Here is a 22,007-nt window from a genome sequence, read left to right as displayed (position 1 = left end):
CTACCCTCTTCTCCTATGAATCATTTTCATGACCCCCTGTCACACCTTTTATCTTCCCTCTCCATTAAACCTTCCATTCCACACACCTCATCAAACTTATTTCACTGTATTCTTCTATCTTTCATCTCAGTATATATGCGTCTATTAACTGCTGTTCTACTGTACTTCACAATCTGCCCTTCTGTGTTAAACCTCAGTATCCCACCATCTACCACCGTTCTAATGTACCTTATAAATTACTCTTGGCATGTCTCTTCCATTATCTACAGCAGCCATATCACTCATCTAGGAATGCTGTATATAGACCTAAGCCTAGAAATCACTGTTCATAATGGACACTGTACTGTAGTAGACTTACTTATTTGGTATTGATGGTTCACACATATCTTACCCTTTTCTCACTTGTTTCTGATCAGTTAATGCCTGTAGCCATGTCTGTAACATGTGCACTGCAAATAACATATTCCTGTAGGACAATAGCTGTACTAAATGTTTCTTAATGCTCAAGATATTTTATTTATTGGTTTCATAGTTAGCACTCATTGATTTAACATGCATTTGTCTTCTAATCATTAATTGGCAGTTGTTTGTATTGTCTGTATAAGACTTACACTTCTTTTTCTTACTGTAACCTTTTTGTAAAGTTAATATGTATATTAAACATGGAGCTTTTTCCCCTGGCCTTCTCTGAAAAGGGACCCTTGTTCCCAGTCAAACTATCTGGGTAAACAAATGCTAATAAATAAAAATTGGATTGTACTTGTTTTAAATTAAAAAAATGCCATTGAAACAGCCAGTCCAAGAAATAAAAATTTACTAATTACTAGATACACTAGTTAAGGGCTTTCATTTGTAAATTTAAGAACTTCATCATAACTAAATAATTCCACTGGCTCACAATTTTAAAGCTTACAATATACATCATGTATTCAAAGTAATCCAGTACTGTCATAAAAATATTAAAGTATGTCTAAAGCAATAGTTCTGAAAAAGATGTGTCTAAAAACTTTTTAAGTACCAAATAATTAAAAATCCTTAAGTATATCCAAAAATTACATTTGATAAAATGGCTTTTAAATGTAAAAATACTGTAAACTGATACAAATTCATTCAAATCTGGGGGGTTAGTTGTGTATAACCATAACTGACAGACTAGCTCATTTGATTCTAATTTGTCTTGCCAACATTATCCCTGTTATGGATTCTTTTTCCAACATAAAAAAATCTATTTTTTAAAATTAGAACAAGTGCAGGAATTTTTATTTAGTGCACTGGGTGAACCATGTTTTAGTAGTGTACATGTGTTCATAAATCTTAGTATATAGTGCACTTTCAGTTTTACCCACATAAAATGAGGGGCACAGTACAGGTGGTTAAACTGACCACACCACTGGTGGTGCAATTGAACCTCCTTGCACAAGATAAAACCCTGTGGTAATTCACCACAGTTGTATTTACACTACCCAAAATAAGTCTACATTGTGAACATGCCCCACACTTCTTCATTCCTAAAGGGTTTACTAGTACAATTAAGATGTGAGACTTTTAGCTAATATCATGGACATTTTTAGCACTGCCACTAGTGAATGAGCAATTTTCAGGCCTGTATGCATTTTCCACTGAAACAGCATTTTGAAACATTCTTACCAGTCACATCAGATTGTTGTCTAACAGTGTCAATTCTGTGTTGTCAGTTTTATGGTATCTCCATAACTAGCACCTTGTTTTAGTTATTGTGGAGAAAAGCTGAGGTTTTTCCATGTTTATATTTAATATGCTTTCTAGTTTATTTATTTATTTACATTAATTTACCAGGAAAGTTTAACAGAAAATTAAAATCCATTTCCACTGCGGGCCCAGGAGAAAAGCTCCGTGGTTATGTGTAAAATGGTATTACAACAATGTGCAAAACATCTCTCTGTCTTATCCAGCCTTCTTCTCACAACCTGCCAGAGACATAGCAAGAGTTAAACAATAAATTAGTTACACTGTGCAATTCACATACATTAAATTTAATATTTTATCAAAATTATACAAAAAAGAGTTTTAAATATTTAAAGGCCAGCAAAGTTCCAGGCAGAAAGTAGTCATCAGTGAAAGAAAATCGTGGACCTCTACACCATTTCTTCAACAAGATAGTACCTCCTCTATGTAATGCCTACAGCTCTGCCTTAAGACAGATGACATTTTTGAAAAAGTCACTCCTTGTGATATTTCTTTATGACTCATGCTTGATAGATGGAGCTCGCCATTTGCCACTTTCTGTCATTCCTGACCAAGCTGTTAGTACTTAAGTCATCACTGATGTCCAGCTTTCTTCTGATAACTCCCACCTCCTGGTCTTGAGTATCATATTCCTGTCCTTTCCTGCCATGGGACTAGACAAGCAAGTTACAGTTTGGTCTAGTTTCTATCTGTCTGTGCAACTCAAACTAAGTTCTCCACTAGCAGCTAATTTGCTTTCATGCATGGTCTACAGTTCTGCTGTTGTAGAGCCTCATTCTATACACAACTGTCATCTTTCCTGCTCTGTCTATTAACAATAGCAGCTCATGGCTTGTCCTTATCTGGTGTCCTGTGATGCTATCCTGCGGGATTCAATTGTGAAATTGTAGATATTATGCTTGTTTTATGCTGCAGTAGTCTTTGTGAAGTACACCATAAGGACTTAACTGTTATCTGGAGGAGGTGTTATGTTTGACATAAGTCATTTTTGTGCTTCAGACCTATACATCGTATTACATCTATGAAGGGAAACCTACACATTCTGCATATGACACTGACTCAAGGTGGGTAAAGTCCAGACAGGAACACTGATCTTTTCTTGTTCTGAAACATGAGATCCACTTTCTGAATTCTGGTGTGACACATAACAGCTCCTTTATATCTGTGTAACAATAGGAACCAACTTTCTAATTCCCTTGGTCATGTTAATTTTCTTTTTATGAATTCATTTAACATGGAGATAAACAAACATAACTAAATTATGTTGGCTAAACATTCATTAAATATGACCTTCAGCAAAGAATACAAATTATTAAATTATAAGAACTTAAAACAAAAGTAGACACTCAAGTCCAGTGTCTTTATTCAAGTAATTCTTAAATGAAGATGTTGGTGGATTTGACCATTTGGTAGCATTTCACATTCAGAATGGATTGTACTTTTTACCTAAAACGTCAAGATATCCATCAACATTTTTGATACACTTCTGCATGTTTCGTATGTACAAAGTTATATTGTATATTTAACCTCAGGTTTTTTTTTCTTTCATTATAGTCTAAAGTTAACTGTGTTGTAGCCAGCTTAAGAAATGAGAAAAGTAAAATATAGCTCAGATAACATACACTGACTTGTTAAAATAAACATATAGGTCAAGTCAGTGAGCTATGCTATTTTTTATTCTACTTTTTATTTGTGTATGTTTAATTTTACATCACTGCTTCATACTGTGTGCCAAGTTCTTTTATCAACTCCAGAGTATAATTGTTGGCTGCAGCACAGCACATATAAACATTTTCATTGCTGATAATTCCTCTGGCCTCCGTTCAGATGCCTTTGTTTATTTAACAAATTCACACCTGTATGAACAAGTTGCAGGAAAACTCACAACCTGGAGAAGAACACTTGTGCCCATGCGGAATTTGCTGTTAATTGACTCTAGTGCACAAAGTGAGCGGTGACATAAACTCCATTATCATTTAAAACACTAAGGAAGCTTGCTCTGGTCGGAAACCTCTGCTGGGGGACCACAGATCCCTGATTTATTCAGCAGTTGATTGTCATATGATACTTAATTAAGTGGTGATATTTTTTCTTCATTTTGTGGTAGTGTGAGTAGGGAACCACTACTTTTAATTAAATAAAAAATAAATAAATAAAAAGCTTTCTTCTGCCAAGAGTGGTTGAAATTTCAGAAATCACCGAGTCCCACTCACTCCTTAAGGTCACATTAGAATATGTCCTGGCTGTACACTCTAAAACTAAAAACACCAATTCCATGATTCACCTGGATGCCTAATTACTAGCACTACAGGTGCTTTTGTTGCACTCATTTAACTTAAGCCTGGCCACAGAGTATGTCCCAGAATTTTGAATAACAACTTTAGTGGTACCCATGGACAAAGGGGGCTGTACCACAGACCACATAAATTACTTGCCCATCAGCCTAACTAGCCTAATATTCAAGGTCATGGAACATATAACACCTGACCTTGTAAACTAATTTATTAAAAATCTCATACAACTTGCCCACAACAGTTTGGTTTTGTCAGTGTGGCAAGCTTCTTTGAGAAGGTTACAGAGGCAGTGAGCAGTGGCTATTCAGTTCATATCTGGATCTAGCCATGGTCTTTGACACTGAACTCCACAATGACATTGTAATGGTAAGATGGACTGTAAACTGTCTGAAAGATAGAAGAACTCATACAATTAAGAAATGGAGTACCACAGAAAGTAAGAAAATAACTAATGGAGTACCACAGGGCTCAGTACTGGGATCCCCCTTTTTGGTATATATGTTTCCAGCATTGATACTACAAACCCTAACCTATGGCTAACCCATTTTGCCAATGACTACAAGTTACGTCTCATCATCCATTCCCCTCCTCCTCCTCATCATCATCATCAACATCAACCCCCCCCATTTTCTCATTTTCTACATGAGACTGGGGTGTTGTGTCAACTATTGCTATATCTCTCTCAATTTATTGCCACTTTTCCAACTTCTTTGACCATCATGCCTGTCACAGATATTCTCTCACACAACTCATCCACCTCTTTGCTTGATGTTCCTATTTCATCTTTCCTTTTCCTGTCTGTCCCAAATATTTTTCACCAGATTGTCTTCTGCTTTCCTGTACATGTGCCAGAACCACCATAATTTGTTTTCTTTGACCTTCAACTCGAGTTACATGTACTTCTGCTCTGATGTCCTCATTTCTTCATCTGTCTCACAGTGTGCATCCTGCCACCTGTCTTAGGCACTTCATCTCTACCACCTCTAGCTTTCACAACTGCTCTACCTTTACTGCCCACATCTCTATACCATACAGTAGTACTGGTCACACCATTGTTTAGTATACCTTACTTTCAGATTTTTTGGGATTAGTCTGTCATACAATACCCCTGACACTCGTATGCCAGTTGGCTGCAGCCCCTCTGATTCTAATTTTGACCTACTCATTCAGACTTGCCATCTCCTCAACCACCCCTCCCAATTCTTGACGCTAGTAACCTGTTCCACTATTTTCCCTTTAGGCTCATTTCTCAGAATCATCTGATTTCCTCCATTTGTTAACACTACAACTGTTTTATCTGTACTCAGTTTCATTCATTTGCTCTCAGTTTTGCATTTCATTCTGCTATAATTTGCTGAAGTTTTTGCTCAAAATCTGCCTTTAATACCACACCATCTGTATACAGCATCTTTGTTGATCTTCTCGTCTGACCTGTTTGCTAATATACTCCATCATGAGTATGAACAGCAGTGGGCTCAGAGCTGAACCCTGATGTGCAACCACTTCCACTGGAAACCACTCTGTGAGACTGAACACTGCTCTCACTTGAGTTATTGGGTCCTTTTACATGGTCTGCACTAATTGTATCAATGTTTCTGTGACTTCAAACTACCACAGCACTGCCCAAATCAGTCTTCTTGGGACCTTGTAATATGCTTTCTCCAAGAATGCCCATTTGGACTCTTTCCTCATCTGTAGTTTCTTCTCAACTATCTGTCTAATTGCAAACATCTGGTTGGTTATCCTGCATCTGCCATCTTACATTCTACTGCTCTACGTGTTTGTTTATCAATAACCTTCTCCAGAATATTCATACTGTGTGACAGCAGTTTGATACCTCTGTACTACCCACAGTTGTGGATATCCTGTTTTTCTTGTACACTGGCACTAGTTTGCTTATTCTACAGTCACTTGGTATATGACTTTCTCTCCACACTGCTATGAGTACCCTCAGGAGGCATTTCTCCCCTCTCTCATCAAACATATTGATAATATCTGCTCTGACCTCCTCTGAATCTGCTGCTTTCCCTGCCTTCTTTTTCCTTAGTGCTGTTCTTACTTCTTCTATGACGGACTTCCCTTCTTCTCTCATTGTAGACTGTGTCTATGGCAGTACAGCTCCTATGGAGTTTTCTTCATTCAGAAGCTGCTGGAAGAACTCCATCCATCTGTCTTTGATGTCTTACAGACTGGTGAGCAAGTTGCTTCTGGCATCTGACCATCCTCTTATCTTCCTGTATTTGCCTTGCAGCCTGATAGCCTCTTTGTGCCATCTACAAAGCCACTTTCCAGAAGGTGGTTGAGTGTCTGTGATGCCTTATTCTTTGCTATTTCAGTTCCTGTCTTAGACTCTTAGTCAGACAGTTGTGCTTTCTTTCCTATCTCCTACTTTTTCCTGCACTCCTTCTTTCTTTTGATAACTTCCTGGACTTCCACTTTCTGCCATCAGCTTTACTTATGTACCTTATTTCCATATCTGGCTCAGCCACATATCTGTTCTATAGTACTCACTGCTGTTTTGAAACACTGCCGTTCTTCTTCTACACCACTTATTTCATTTTCTTCTTGAGGTGCTAGAGGCCTGGGTAAGTCTTTGAACTGTTGTGTTTTCTCTCCATTCAACTTCCAGGTCTTCAGCCTGGTCTCTGTTGACCTTATAGCTTTTTCTGACAACTGCTTGCAGCTGATTGTGGCAACCAGTGGTTTATGCTGTGGGCTGACTGTTTCACTGGAGATGACTTTGCAGTTTTTGATTTTATCCCAGTGCCTTTTCCTTACTAGGAGAAAGAACACCTGAGTTTCATACTGCCCACTCTTGTATGTTACCTTGTGACTGTCCCTCTTGCTGAACCATATGTTTGACACCATCTATCCATTTGCAAGACATAAGTCCAGAGTGACCTCTCCTTCTTTATTCATGTTGCCCTATGAGGACCCAGGCACTCTTCATGGGTATTTAGGCCCTTCATTATCTACACCAATTCATGTTGGCCTGCTTTATCAAGTATGTCCTGCAACAGCTGCCTGAATGCACTTCACCATCATAACTCTGGTGTGGGGCATAGGCTGAGATTATGAATACTGCTTGTTCTTATACTAGAGCTTGATTGCCATGAGTCTGTCACTAATTCCGATGACATTCCTCACTGTCTTCTGACGCCCTCACCAGAGTTAACACATCATTCCTAGGTTATGTTCATGTTGTGTAGTAGATGCTGGACCCCAAGTGACTTTGCTGTACAGCCCCTTCATCTTGTTTCAGAAGATGCCCAGACTGCTTCTTACCATCACATCATCCACTTCAAAGCTGTGTCATGCCAATGAACCTCCACTGAGTGTAGCAATCACTAGTTCATGTTTGGTAGGTTGATCGGTTTTACATCCAGCTTTTGCTCAACAGAGCTATCCCAGGTAACTCAAGCTGGACAACTGGACATTGGTCAGCCAGTGGCTTATTGAGTCAGGGCTACTGGGCTTTCTGGTAGCCACACACTGGCCAAGGGCACATACACCCCTTTCAATGTTAGCATGGGTTCCTGGTGTTGGTGTAGGTTGGAATAAGTTGGGTCCTCATCTCATGTATCATCAGCAAAAATACCCATGGCCATTTTTGGTGACATTAGTCAACATGACCAAATCACCTAGAACCAGTTTTTACATCACTGAGTGGATAATCATGACATGGCACACAGTCTGTGGTCCCTGTTATAGGATACTGTACATCACAACAGATGCCTAAAGCAGTTGGTTTATACAACTCTTCCCCGACAGGCACATACCCAGAGTTTGTGCTGTTCATGACTTCATTCAATTTATTTTGGTGATTATGAGATAAAAACACCCAACATGTATTTGGGAGGTGGGAGGAACCTGATAGAGACATCAAGAGAACATGCAAACTCCATAGAGACATTGTCTACAGGTCAGGATTTAACCTTGTACCTTGAAGACTAAGACCTTAACAATTATGCTATCTGGGATCCATTCCTTTACTGATACAGAAGTGCTTCAGCAAAACCATGTCCTTACAAGCCAACAGTGTACAGAGGAAGGGCTTAAACTAAATCCAGAAGGAAATGCAGCATTTTCACCTTTGGGAAACAGCCTCATTTACAACTTACAGCATAACTAGTAACCCACCCCACACAGACACAGCAGTCAGAGATCTTGGCACCTATATTTACAATTTTATCACCTTTGATCACCATGTTGCAACAGTGGTTAGGAAACTCTTCTGCCTAACACAAACTGATTTCAGAATGTATCTCATGTAGGTTAAAGGGTGTTATTTAACTTCTGTACACTGCCCTAATTAGATGAATTATTGAGTACAATTCTCCTTTCTGCTTGTACCTAATCAGATGCATTATGCAGCTACAAAGGCCCCAAAGGTTCTTGAAAAAGATTACTGGCCTAAAAAAAACTTAACTACATAGACAGAGGAAAAGCCCTGTTCCTGTTCTCTGTACCTTAATGACCCAGATGTGGAGAGCTATGCCTGGCATTTTACACCGTCAAAGACTCCATCATAAAGGATTTCTTATACTGTCACAGGATAAATTGTACAGCAGCACCATAACCAGTGATTTGAAACTCTACTAAAATAGAAAGAAAACACTTTGGAGGACCATATTTATTACTCAGTGTTTGTCCCAAATCTGGAATAAATTGACTTTCCATATTAAGAAGAGTGACACCATTGCCTTCTTCAAGACCAGCTTTGATGATTGGATGGGTACCCTAAATTTTGTTCATGGCATGACTTGTTTTGCCATTCTGAAAGTGGAGGGTACATCCTGTGCATGGTATTTGGCAAGACACACATGATTTTCAGACTTACTTGCCTTGTAGTCCCTATGATCCTATGAGCATGCATACCTAGTTTGGTACTTGGGCAGATATTTTTGGTCTACTGATTTAGTAAAAAAGTAAAAAGTCAGATAATACTGGAGCTTTCATTTCTTGAAAAGTGAAATACATGTCACTTTGCAGAAGCTGACAAGCTATTGACTATGATAAGTCATATTAATCTACTGGGATAGCTGAAGGATTTATGACTTTCATTTTGGGCAGAAATCTTATTTGTGTGTGTGTGTGTGTGTGTGTGTGTGTGTGTGTGTGTGTGTGTGTGTGTGTGTGTGTGTGTGTCTATGTGTTTACTATTAACAGATGTGCAACAGTAAGAAATGTTTTACACTAAAGTTTAGCGGGGATAGTTAACACTAATGGAGGAAGGATAATGGAGTAAACGTCTTCTTTAAATGTAACAATTTTTTTCAATATAAAGTTGTGAATGAACAGATTAGAAGTTTTACAAGTAAAGAACATACATAGTGAAATATAAAATTATTCTAAAACTGAATAGAAAACTGTTAGAAAAAATGAGGCACGAAAGCTGCACAGAAATACAAATACCATTATATGTGCAATAAAAAGGAAATATTTTGTCAACGTTCCAGAAGTACAAATACAATTATATGTGCAATAAAAAAGATATATTTTGTCAAAGTTCCAGAAATGGCTTCCAACAATGTGATAATTTTCCTTTAGTGTTTCTTATTTAAGCCATTTCCATTCCTCTACATTAAGATCAGGATTTAGAAACATGGTCTGTAATACTCCTTCTGTAAAAAGGGGGCTTACTAGTAACAGTGACCAGACAGAAGTACTGCATTGTCTAGCTGACATGCTAGTCTTGCCCAAGAAAAATCAGGCCAGCTCAGTTAAATGGTTTTCATTCCATTAATTGTACTTGTTGAGCTCTCTGTAACTATCCCTCTCACCCTCCCCAAACCGTAACTAGGTTCTTTGTGAACTAAGTACAGAAGTACAGACTCTGTTACCTTGGAAATCTAACTCCTCTCTGCCACTGACTGTACACAGACATGTTTGATAGTCTCACTTCAGATAAAAATGTCTGAATAAGCTAGTACAGGTTCACGTCTTGACTGTTATCAGATATAGTAAGTAAACTGTGATGGAAGATACTCTGCAGTTGAGATGTATTTGGTGTTTCTCCACTCTTGGAATAGTAGCCTCTCAATTTTTACCTGAGAGATGCCAGTATTTGCAGGCAGTTTTTATCTGTGATGCTTTGAAAGATTGCAAGGAGACACAACATGCAGCATTGTGAACTCCAGGGTTTTCTTTTTTCTGCCATCTAACATCATGTTAGGATGATCTTGGCTTCTGGAGATTTCAAAGGCACGGAGTATTGTGCAAAACATAATGTAAGCTGTTATCAGCAGAAAATGTCTCTTTTGTACAGAAGAATATTTCAGCTCAGTATCATAGCACAATATCGAAGCCGCGGTGGTACAGCGGTAGCGTTGTTGCCTCACAGCAAGGGGTTCTCCTGTTTGATTCTCGGCTAGAATGCCTTCTGTGTGGACAAATTGGCAGTGGTATTATTAGGGGTAAGAATACCTTTCCGTCAAATGTTACCCAGTATACTTCTCTCAATATAGTAGGTAAAGATCTTTAAAATAATAAGTACTATTATGTCAGTAGTGTTGATGTACTTGGGACAAAGCTGTTAGCACTTTATGAACCAGTTTGAATTATAAGGTACAATCAAGAACAGAAGCAGTTTCACTCTGAGGGCTTTATGGAAGAAATAAACAATAGACCATATTCTGTTCCTTTTGCTACATCATAAAATATCACACTAAGATTTGTCTTCCTGTTTTTGTGATTAGGCATGATTATTCAGATGAATTGTTCTTGCAAGGTCCCAAATCTGGTCTCGGCAGAGTCCTCTGCTCAACAATACTTAGTTTTGTTTCCATGTAACAAATCTTCATTATAGCTTACAACTTAGCTGTGTCTCTGATCTATTCCTTAATTCCCTCTCATCAAGTTTTCATAACAGGAATAAAACAGAACACAAATATCTCTACCTATTTGTGTATCTTCTACCTGGGCTTCAGGTAAAGGAGACCCTAGGTACATTACAGTGTCATCAAATCATTATTCATGATTTTAATTATTCACATTGGTTCTTTCTCTTTTTTATTTTTGGCTCATTACTTAGCTCCAACATTAGTTCCAGCAAGTGGCTGACCAGCTCTGCTCCTTCAGTCCACTGCCTGGGAACTGCAGCACCCAACATCATCCCAAGGGGTACCCCTTTTTGAGTTAGACATCTGCATTATACAAGCTTTGCACCTTTGCTGGTTAGCTATGAGACATGAGAGATGGTCTTGAGAAAGCTGTCATAGCAGCCCGACTCAAGATTTCTTCTATAGCGCACTTTCCACTGCAGGTAACTAATGACTAGTGACTATGCTACTACTATAACTAATATATGTATTGGAGAGTGTAGGCTTTCTATAAACTACTGATTTGAATCCTTTACCAGTGTTAAATATAGTCACATCTAAATAATTACGTTTTTCTGATGTTGCCTGATGTGTGAATTGCAAAAAGGTAGTAGTTCCAGAAAGATAATTCATGAATTTTTCTAACATGGCCATATCCTCTGTCCAAAAAATACAGATATCATCAAGGTATGTAGTATAGAGTTTCCAGTGTTGTGAGAAGGCAAAGGTATGAATGAATTTGGATTCCCATACAGATAAAATAATATCTGCATAGGTGGGGGCACAACTAGCCCCCATAGCAACTCCCTGTTCTTGCCGGTAAAATTCCCCTTCAAAAAACAAGAAATTGTTTCTAAGTACCAATTCTGCTAACTCTAAACAGAGAAAAATGTCATTTTCAGAGGTATTTGACCTCATTCTCAACACTTCTTCTAACCACAACAATCATAAGTCATGTGGAATGATAGAAAATAAATCAACAATATCAATGCATAAAAATGTAAGGCGTTCCACACAGTATTCTGGCTGTATTCTAGTCAGAAAATCCCAAGAATCTTTAAGGATGTGGGAGCATCCCCCCATATATCCTTGAGTTTCCACTCCAGAAATTTAGCCAATGGGGCTGTTTTGGAACCTTCTGATGCGACTACTGGTCTAAAAGGGGGATCCTCCACATCCTTATGCACCTTAGGAATACCAAATATGGACGGTATTCTAGGTGAATTGTTTTCCAAATATGAATATGTTTGGAAATCAATAACACCCTGATCAAACAGGTCTTTCAATGCCAAATCTATTTTATGATAAGCGATGTTAATTTCGTTAATTGATACTTCACTGTATTTGTCCGCATCCTGAAGGAGGGAGAACATTTTTCCTTCATATAAAATTTTATCCATTAATACGATTCCCCCTCCTTTATCAGGTTCCATGACCCGTATTTCTGGGTTAGTACACAGTTGTTTCAATAAAGTGTTTTCTTCCTTAGTTAAGTTATTTTTAATATAACTATTCTCCTGGTTTTTAAATAAATTCCTGAGTTCATTTTCTAGTACATTTTCCAAGTTTTTCAATTGTGGATGAAGTGGTGGATTAAAGGTGCTATTTTTTCTAGGAATCGTACTATTTGGTATAACTAGTGGTGTACCATTGAAAAACTGCTACACATTTATTTTTCTAATAAACATCTTAATATCTAATATCGTCTGTGATAGGTTACCTTTTTTCATAGGTATATATTTAAAACCTTTCATAAATAAATTGAAGAATTCTTTTGTGACATCCAAAGAACTATAATTAAATATATGGAATCCCTGCCAACTAGAAACATGTGTAGTGTTTGGAATATCAGTCCTGTTGTAAGATTCCCCTCCTACCTGTATGTCCCTCTGTTGCCCCCTCCCCTCTGTTGGAGGGGGGCTTGATAAAAATGGTTATTATTGTATTTCTGCCTCAATCTTTCCGATCTGCGTGGGGAGACATATCCACTGTTGTGGTTATTTCCACTATTACTTGGCCTGTTTTGTGACCCCATTGCATTCTCATTGTGTTCTGTCTGTTTTCCTGTATTACCTCCAAATATGTTCTACCAGTGAGAAAACTGTTGTGTTGGGCCCTAGGCATCGGTTATTGTTTACCCTCACTGTATTCCCTTAGGTCACGATCAAGTTTATTACATTTTCTCTTTAAAATGTCATCACACTTTGTATCTATCACACTTCTAATACCATAGTATTTATCCTGTTCACTCTGTACACTAAACAACAAATCATTTTTGATACATAAATCCAGTGCATCAATTTGTTCATTTAAAATCAACATTTCTCAATCATAATTACGAATCAAAGCCTTTAAAATGTCCAGACCACATTTGTCAAAAATGGTAATTAATTCTTTGTGCAGTTCAGTTCCTTCTGATACATTATTCGGATATTTGAAGAATCGTAAACCTTTGGGTACTATCCCATGTTTCAAACATTCCCCGAGATATGTATTTTCATTAAACAATCCTGAACTTGTTAAGGCTTACTCTGTAAGTATCAGAATTGGTACCTTGTACTTGTTACAAGTTTCTTTTTTGAAAAGTTGGCTTTAACTGCAGCCAGTCATTTAAATCCTGACGTCTGCGGTCATTGTTCATTTCAGTTTCCTCATTGGGTCAGTTATTTGATTCTTGTGCATTCACGCACAATCATGGTTGTATTAATCCATGAACCTCCTGGTTGCCCTAAACCTTGGTTTACTGTACTGTTTTCCTTCGGTACTCGTTCACTTCTGACTAGTGCTTCCTAATTGCCAGGCAGACCTGTGTTTGAAAGTAACACAACGACCCCTCATATCTGCCCGAGGGCATACTAGGCTATCTGCCCTCGACCAATAGGAGTCAGGATATTCATGAGTTGTGTCAACTGATCGGAGATTCTACGTATTTCACCCATATCTTGGCCCCGACCATCATTGGGGCTGTACGAAGGTGAATTCAGCTCTTCCAAAAGCTCCATAACAAAAACCTCCAAATAATATACCAAAAGAGCCGGCCCAGTGGTCCAGATATTTACACAAAAAGGAAGGGGACATATAAATGTGGTGCCTGTAACCAATGTAAACACATATTACAAGGGGAAGAGGTATATTTACAAGTAAGACACAAAACTATATATAATAAAAATGATTCTAACTGTAATTCAAAGGGATTAGTTTATTTAGTTACATGTGGATCCTGTGATGTCTTTTATGTAGGTAAAACTGAAAGACAACTAAAACGCAGAATATAAGAACATCTGAATGATGTGAGAAAAAAGAACAGTGCAAATGCTTTGTTTAAACATACACTAGAATGCAGTAATGCACAATTCCTTTTTTCTGTAATTGAAATGGTTCCCCAAGAGGCAAGAGGGGGTCCCTGGGAAACTAAATTGGAATTCAGAGAAACATTATGGCAGATAACCCTGGAAGCTAATAAAACCCCAGGGCTTAATGATTCTATTTCAGTTCTACCTCTGTTAAAGCTCAGATCTGCAAAAATATAAAAGTGGCTTTTTAGAAATCAGTTGTGTGTATACAATATATCTATTTTAAAACTATAATTTTTCTATATTTATTCCTGTTCAGGTATTAATTATCAAGTCATTTATTACATTTATCTATTTATTCATCTATTATATATGATCATTCATATTGATACATTTAATACTATTACAACATTATATGTGTACATATTTTAATTAATTGTGGTGGTTTTAATATACTTATATATTTAATTAATTTATTGTTTAGAATTTTATAATAAATAGTAATATGTTTTTAAAGGTACAAATCTATCAATTAGTCAATTAAGGTGAATTGTATAAAAGTAAGTAATTAGAAGTGTTTTATATCATGTCTGAGGAAGTCTGAGAGGTTCTTGGATGAAAACGCCTTGTGCAAATTCAACGTTTATGGTTGTGATTAAACATTTCTACGTACAGCACTTCCATTGTCTGGTTTTTGGTTACTTATTCTCTTATATGTCTGGTGTAAATATATGATCAACTGCCCAATCATCCACACTGGTTTAAAAAGTATTCCAATATATATGGCAGCCCATTACAGATATGAGGGATATGCTGGATTAAGTACCTCTCATAACAAGTGGTATTGTTAATGTGGCAGTACAGATTTAGATCTCTAGAGTTAGTGATGGTATTACCAAGGAGGCAATTTAGGGGGAGGGACTGGAGTACACTAAGTGCTGGGTCATTCATTGCATAGAAGGCTAGGCACAGATATCCCCTCAGGAGGCTATACAAGGTAGCGTAGAAGCATAGGGCTTTCAGTCTATCAAAATAACAAGGGGTACTAAGACCTTAGAGCTTTATCATGAGGAATTGTTGAGGCCATTTGAGTTTGTTTAGGTGCTTAGGGAGGTACATACCAAAGGAGAAATTATACTCAATAATGGGACTGATATAGAAGGAAAAATATGGGACTATAACTGCCCTAGACCTTGAAGATATATAACAATGGACAAACTGAGCAAGACAGAAGGATTTTCTAACAATGGCAAATGTGGTGATCAAAGGAGAGTTTGCTATCAGTACATGTACGCAATTGTCTGATTACTGGGTTATATTCATAGTGGAAAATTATTCAAATGGTATATGGCTGTAATTTCACATTTACCAAAGCAAACTATATTGTGATTCTTGTCACTGAGTGTAAGCTCATGAGTTAACACGCTAAGTATTTGTTTGGTCAAGCCTTTGCTGGATAATCTTAATGCCAGAATGGGATTTATAGGTTCATAGGCTGGTACTAGGCTTTCGGTCCTAGGGCCTATACATGCCTATCCATAACAATTCCCTGGATATTTCTTCCCACAATATTTACTTCCCTGGACCCCTGTCTAGCAGGGTGACTGACATGATCCCTGGGGTGAATTTCCTATCTCCCATCCAATCATCAAGGTTCCTTTTGAAGAGGCCCAAGGAGGCACTCTGCTTGACATGTAGGTTTAGATCCCTGGAGCATGTGGCTCTGAGGGATTGGGATTCCTTTAAGTGGAGCATGTCCAACAGCTCAGGGTTTGACATGGCCTTGTATGTTAAGCAGAGATCGCCGCTGAGTAGACGATATGCCACAGAGTATAGCTGGAGGTTTTTTTAGACGATCAGCATAGGGCATCTGATTTAAGCCTGTGATTCTTTTAGAAAGGTATTTCTGTGGCCTTTCCAGCTGTTGCAGATGTCTTGTGCAGTACATACCAAACGGGTCATTGTACTCTATAATGGGTCTAATGAGGGATGAGTACAGTGGGACAATAACCTCCTTTTTTCTGGATGAAAAGCCCTTAGTGATGAGGTGTGCCACATAGAAGGATTTCCTGACTGTTGTGGCGATATGGTTATCAAAGGTGAGACCACTGTCCACCTGTGTCCCTAAGTCTCTCATCACACTTTCGGTGATTAGTATACTGCCACCTATGTGGTAATTCATGGGTACATGTTTTTTCCCAAAGGGGATAACTATACATTTCTTGGCATTAAGCTTGAGCCCATGGCTCTGGCACCAAGCATCTGTTTCTGTAAGGCCCTTTTGTAGAATGTTAACATCATTTGGGGATTCAATAATGGCTCCCAGTTTGCAGTCATCTGCAAACTTTGTTAGCCAGAGTCCCTTAGTGTTGGTCTGTACTTCAGAGAAGTAGATGCCAAACAAGAGTGGTCCCAGGACTGAACCCTGAGGTACTCCACTTGTCACTTGTCTGGAGATGGATTTGGAGTCAGCTACTTTTACAGTCTGGGTTCTGTCAGTAAGCCAGTTGGCAACCCATTGAGTGACGTAGGGATTTATGCCCAGCTTAGTAAGTTTATCTATGATTCCAGAGTGGGGGATGGTGTCGAACGCCTTGGTGAGGTCCAGATAGGCTGTGTGGACCACCTTATCCTTGTCCACAGCTCTGGTGACTGATTCAAAGAAGTCAATCAGGTTCAGGAGACAAGATCGGCCCTTCACGAACCCAAACTGGAAGGGATCCAGTGTTTGAAGGTTGCCAATGTCTTTGTTTATAAGTTCCATGATAATGTGTTCCATGCCCTTGCAGATCAGGCTCATCAGACTGATGGGACGGTAGTTCCTGGGATCCAAGGTGGATCCCCCCTTGTGGAGTGGGATAACTGTAGCTGTGCGCCACTCAGTGGGCACAAAGCCTGAGGTGAGGCTATGATTAAACATGACACTTAGGTGAGGTGCTAGTTCATTTTGTAGTTCATGTAGTACACAGCCCAGGATATCATCTGGTCCCATGGATGCTGTATTCTTAGCTTTGGAGAGTGAGGTGGCTACCTGTGTGGCCGTGATTACCGGAATTTGACAATCTTTTGGTACTGAGATGAGCCCTTTAGGGAGTGAGAGGGGGTGAAGTTGGCACTAAATTGATCTGCCAGGATATTGGCAATATCCTTGGGATCAGTATATTTAATGTCATTCTGTTGTAGCTCAGAGCAGATCTGAGCATTGCCATTTAGATTCTTGACATAACTATAGAATGCCTTGTGGTAGTCTTAGGAATCTTTGGCAATTTTATTTTCGTAACTAGCTTTGGAGGATTTTATGAGAAATATCAGCTTCTTACTGAGGTTAAGGGAGTTTTTTGCATCCTGGGATTTTCCTCTTTTCTGCAACAGTTTCTTCCTTCTATTGTTTAGTTTGTTTATGGCAGGAGACCACCAGATTGGCTTTCTTTTTTTGGAGGAGAGTGTCTTGGTTCTATTTGGGATGGCACAATTCATGCACAAGTGGATGTGCTTGTACAGTGCCTTAGTATAGGATTCAGCAGTCGAACTTTCAGCTCCCGTCTGCATGGATGTCATGAAGTTTGTCACTTCTGACTTGAGTAGCATGAAGTTGGCTTTGGAGAAATTTTTTATGGAGGTTTCCTTACTGGGGGTGGGGGTGGGATGTGGATGTCAAGGGTGATTAACTTATGGTCAGACCTGACCAATGATGGGGTGACCACTGGTGTGGAGCATCTATCTCCCATGTTGGTAATGACCAGGTCTAGGATATTGGAGCCCCTGATGGGACAATGCTTAGTTGATCCATGGTGTTGGAATTTATTAATTCCAAGAACTGTTGGGAAAAGGTGTTGGTACCCGAGTAGTTTTCCTAGTTAATGGCAGGGCAGTTGAAATCACCCAGTATTAGGGTGTTTGATTGTATCTTAATATTTTCCAGTATGTTTAGAAAGGTGTAGTGAGAATCTTGGGGCATGGTGGGGGATCTTTAGCAAGCTAAAGTTTGGATTGCAGTCTTACCTAGTGTTAGTTGCACCTGGAGAATTTCAGATGCATTGTGTTGGGCAACTAGCCCGGAGGTGTGAATATCTTTGGCGAATATGGACATTCCTCCATCTTTAGTGTTTTGGTCTTGGTTTGGTGGCCGAAAAGTGTGGTAAATGTTCTATCCTGGTATTGCAGGGGTGCTCTCTGGAGCCTTGAACCAGATTTAAGTTACTGCACAGATATCGATGTTCTCCATTTTTAAGAGTGCCTCGAGAGAGTGCATTTTGAGGTTTAGACTTCTAGCATTGAGTAGCATTGCCTTCAGATTTTGCATGCTTGTATCTGTTACAGTGGTGGTTTTGTCCTTTGAACCTTGCCTAAAAATGGCACTATATGGGTGGCAAGAGCTTTAGCCAGTAACCTGAATCCCAGGGGTGACAGGTGCAGACCATCTCTGGCAAAGTATTGTCATCCCAGGCAGACAGATAATGGATCCCCTTTGAATGACACCAGAAGCTTAGCCAATTGTTGAAGTCACTCATTTTGTCCTTATACTGTGGTATCATTCTGAGCGAAGGCAGGATGCTACTCAGGGCTAGGGTCATACCTGCCTGGGCCACAATATCCGAGAGCTCTTCCATGTCTCTTTTCATGTAATCCAGGGAGGTACGTCTCAAGTCATTTACTCCAATATGGACAATGACAGAGTCATATTTGTACTTGTTGTGGAGTGATATGAGTGCATGCGTTATGTGGTGGATCCTGGCACCCGACAGGCAGCTGACTGTAATTTTCTCCTTGTTCAGCCTGGTGGGTGGGACATCAGTGTGCCTGACTATAGAGTCACCTATGACTAAAGTGTTAGGTACGTTGTCTTGCCTTAGTGGCTGTTGTTGGTTGGCACACTGATGTTGTGAGCTCTGTGTCACTTTGGTTGTGACTGGTGTTTGTTTGAGTTTCAGCTTTGGAGGTTCTTGTTGCTTGGGAAGGTTAATGTTGAGGGCCTCCACATATGTGGGTTTAGTGTTGATGGTGTGGATTTTGAAGTGCTATGTGTTGCTTGAGGTGTAGTGCAGGTGTTAACCTTCTCCTCTTGAGTGTCTAGCACAATCTTGGCTGGAGAGAGCTTTGCTTCCAGTTTGTCTATGTAAGTGCATCTGTCACAGGTTGTAGTGTTTGGTGGTAGGAGGAGAGGGTTGTCTGTGTACATGAGGCAGTTGCTGCATTGCCCCAGTATACCCAGATTCACCAGGTGGACAGGCAAAATCACTGGAAGCTGACCCTTGGACATGCCTGTTTAGGTGCTTTTTTTGTAAAGTACAAGAGCTGTTTTCCCTTACCTTTGCAAGGTACTTTGCAATTATAGGCTGCTTAGTGCCTACGATTAATTTCTCATTATTAACAAGGAGAGATGAGTACTTGTATCAGTTTAAAGCTTCCTAGTGCTTTCCAGCAGGTTCGAGAGCAAGTGCTAGTCACAGGGGTTCAGATCAGGAGCGGCCTTAGGTCAACTGGTGCCCTAGGCAAAAGGGCTCTATGGCGCCCCTGCCACACCACCACTCCCCCCCTCCTCCCCATCCTAGCTCCAAAACTAAATACTGAAAAGTGCCCTGCTCCTCAGAGCCTGCGGCCGCCTAAGTGGGCCCTAAGGCGGCTATGGTTCAGATTTTAGTGCTACTACTGAGACACCAGCTAGTTATAAGGGAAAATTTGAAGAGCAGACTTTCTGTCAATTGGAATAGTTTAACAGTAGCCCCGTGGTGCTGCACGATGCAAAAAATGTGCAAACACATGCGTTTTTAAGCCAGAAAGTTGAAAGGGATAGAAATCAGCCCAAAAAGGCTAATAAAATTACAATTTCAGAGCTGGAAACCACTCCTCTAGTGTTAGATAGGCAGTACAATGCTCACCACTCCCACTGGTAAGCAATAGGACTTCCCATTACCACAGCAAGGCCTGGATAGCTCTGAACACAGAAAATAAAGTCCTGAAACCAGCAAAGCCTAATTTGCAATCATCAGTAAACTTCATTACCTATAGTCCCTTGATACCATCTTTCATCTTAGAGAGGTATTTGCCAGAGATGAGCATGGTCCAAACGAAGGCCCGGTGGGATACCACTGATGGTATTTTTCTGTCTGGACAAAATACCCTTGGCCTTACCATTATAGATTATATCAAACAACTAGTTAGCTGTCCAGGAAACTATGTATGAGTTTATGTTGAGTTAGGAGAGACTGTCAATAACTCCAGCATGGTGGATACCATCAGAGTCCTTTGTAAGATTCACTTAGGTAGTGTGGACTACATTCCCTTTATCCATGACCTTGGTAAATCCATTAAAAACACAAGCAGGTTAAGCATGCATGTTCTGATATTTACAAAACCATTATGATATGTGTCACATGAAACAAGGTCACCTAGAGATCACTGTATATTAGTTCAGTTACAATACATTCTAGAGCCTTGCAACTAACACCATTGAGACTAACAGCTATCAATTCTCAGGGTTAATAGAGAGGCCACCTTGATGCAGGGGCACCACAACAGCTGTTCTCCACACTTTGATGACGTAAGTTGAAAATTTGGTGGAGTGCTTTAGTTAGGTGGGACTTACTGTTTCTCAGCAGACGTCCAGTGTTTTTGTCATGACCCATGGAACTGATATTTTGACATTTTGGAAAGTGTAAGAATATATAGTCCAGAGTGATTTTGCCGTGTGAGGGAGGATGGGGTGAAGATGGATGACAATATGTCCTCAGGAACATTAGCAATGTCTTTTGAGGTCAGAGAAGGAAGTACCATCAGAGATAAGTTCAGAAAAGAATTGTTGGTTACTTCTAAGCTTTCTAATGTAGTTGAGAAATGCCTTACTGATGGTTTTTTAGATTAGTTATAACCCTTAAGTCTTAGTAGCACTTGCATTTCCTAATGGTAAGCTTGAGGAGGTTGCTTAACAGTTTTAAAATGATGAAGTAGAGATCTTTTACAGTTAGCATGAAACTTTTTTCTTTTTGTATAAATAATTTGTTGATGTAGGAACTGCATCACACTGGTTCCTGCTGTTCATCCTCTTAGCTTTCCAAATCATAGCTGGGGGCCATCAAAAATCATAACATAAGGGCCAAAATCATAGCACTAAAAAGTGTGCATAAATGCGTGCCTTGGGGTGGAGGTGTAAATTGTAACTTTGTCCACTTGGTAGGGTAGACTCTGCAAAATTAAGAATCTTGTTGTGATTCTAACAGATACACAACTACTTAGTTGACCCAGAAATATATACTTCTTGTACTTTTAAAAGTTACACCTGCACAATTTTATACCCCTTACAGTACAAAACAGCCAAGCCATGTCACCATATTTTAAAAGTGAGTTTCAGTATTCACTGTATTCCTTATATATGCATGTATATATATATATATATATATATATATATATATATATATATATATATATATATATATATATATATATATATATATATATGTAGGACGTTTACTCAAATGAGCAAACGTCCGAATCCACAACCACCAAATACACTTTAACAAAAGCGCTTTTATCAAAAAAGCGCTTTCGTTAAAGCATGTTACTAAAAAAAAAAAAACACTACATTAACAGTTTAGCAGGGTGCACTCCCCCACCCTACTTTCATATTCTCCCTCCAAAACCACACTACAGTGGGGAAAAAGGAATTTTCCCTTATCCGCACCATAGTACGGCCTCGGCAACAGACATACTTATGCGAAAGTGCTTCTTCGGTGAAAAGCACTTTCACTTAAGTATGCTCGGCCGTTTGGGTTTTGGATGTTTGCTCATTCGAGCAAACGTCCTAGACCCATATATATAATACATATATATAAATATCTCACACTCACATGCACACACACACACACACACACACACAC

This window comes from Protopterus annectens, chromosome 2.part0, assembly GCF_019279795.1.
Source record: "Protopterus annectens isolate FY-2018-M chromosome 2.part0, PAN1.0, whole genome shotgun sequence".
NCBI lineage: Eukaryota > Metazoa > Chordata > Ceratodontiformes > Protopteridae > Protopterus > Protopterus annectens.
The sequence above is the reverse complement of the archived record's forward strand: the minus strand, read 5'-3'. Positions refer to the sequence as shown.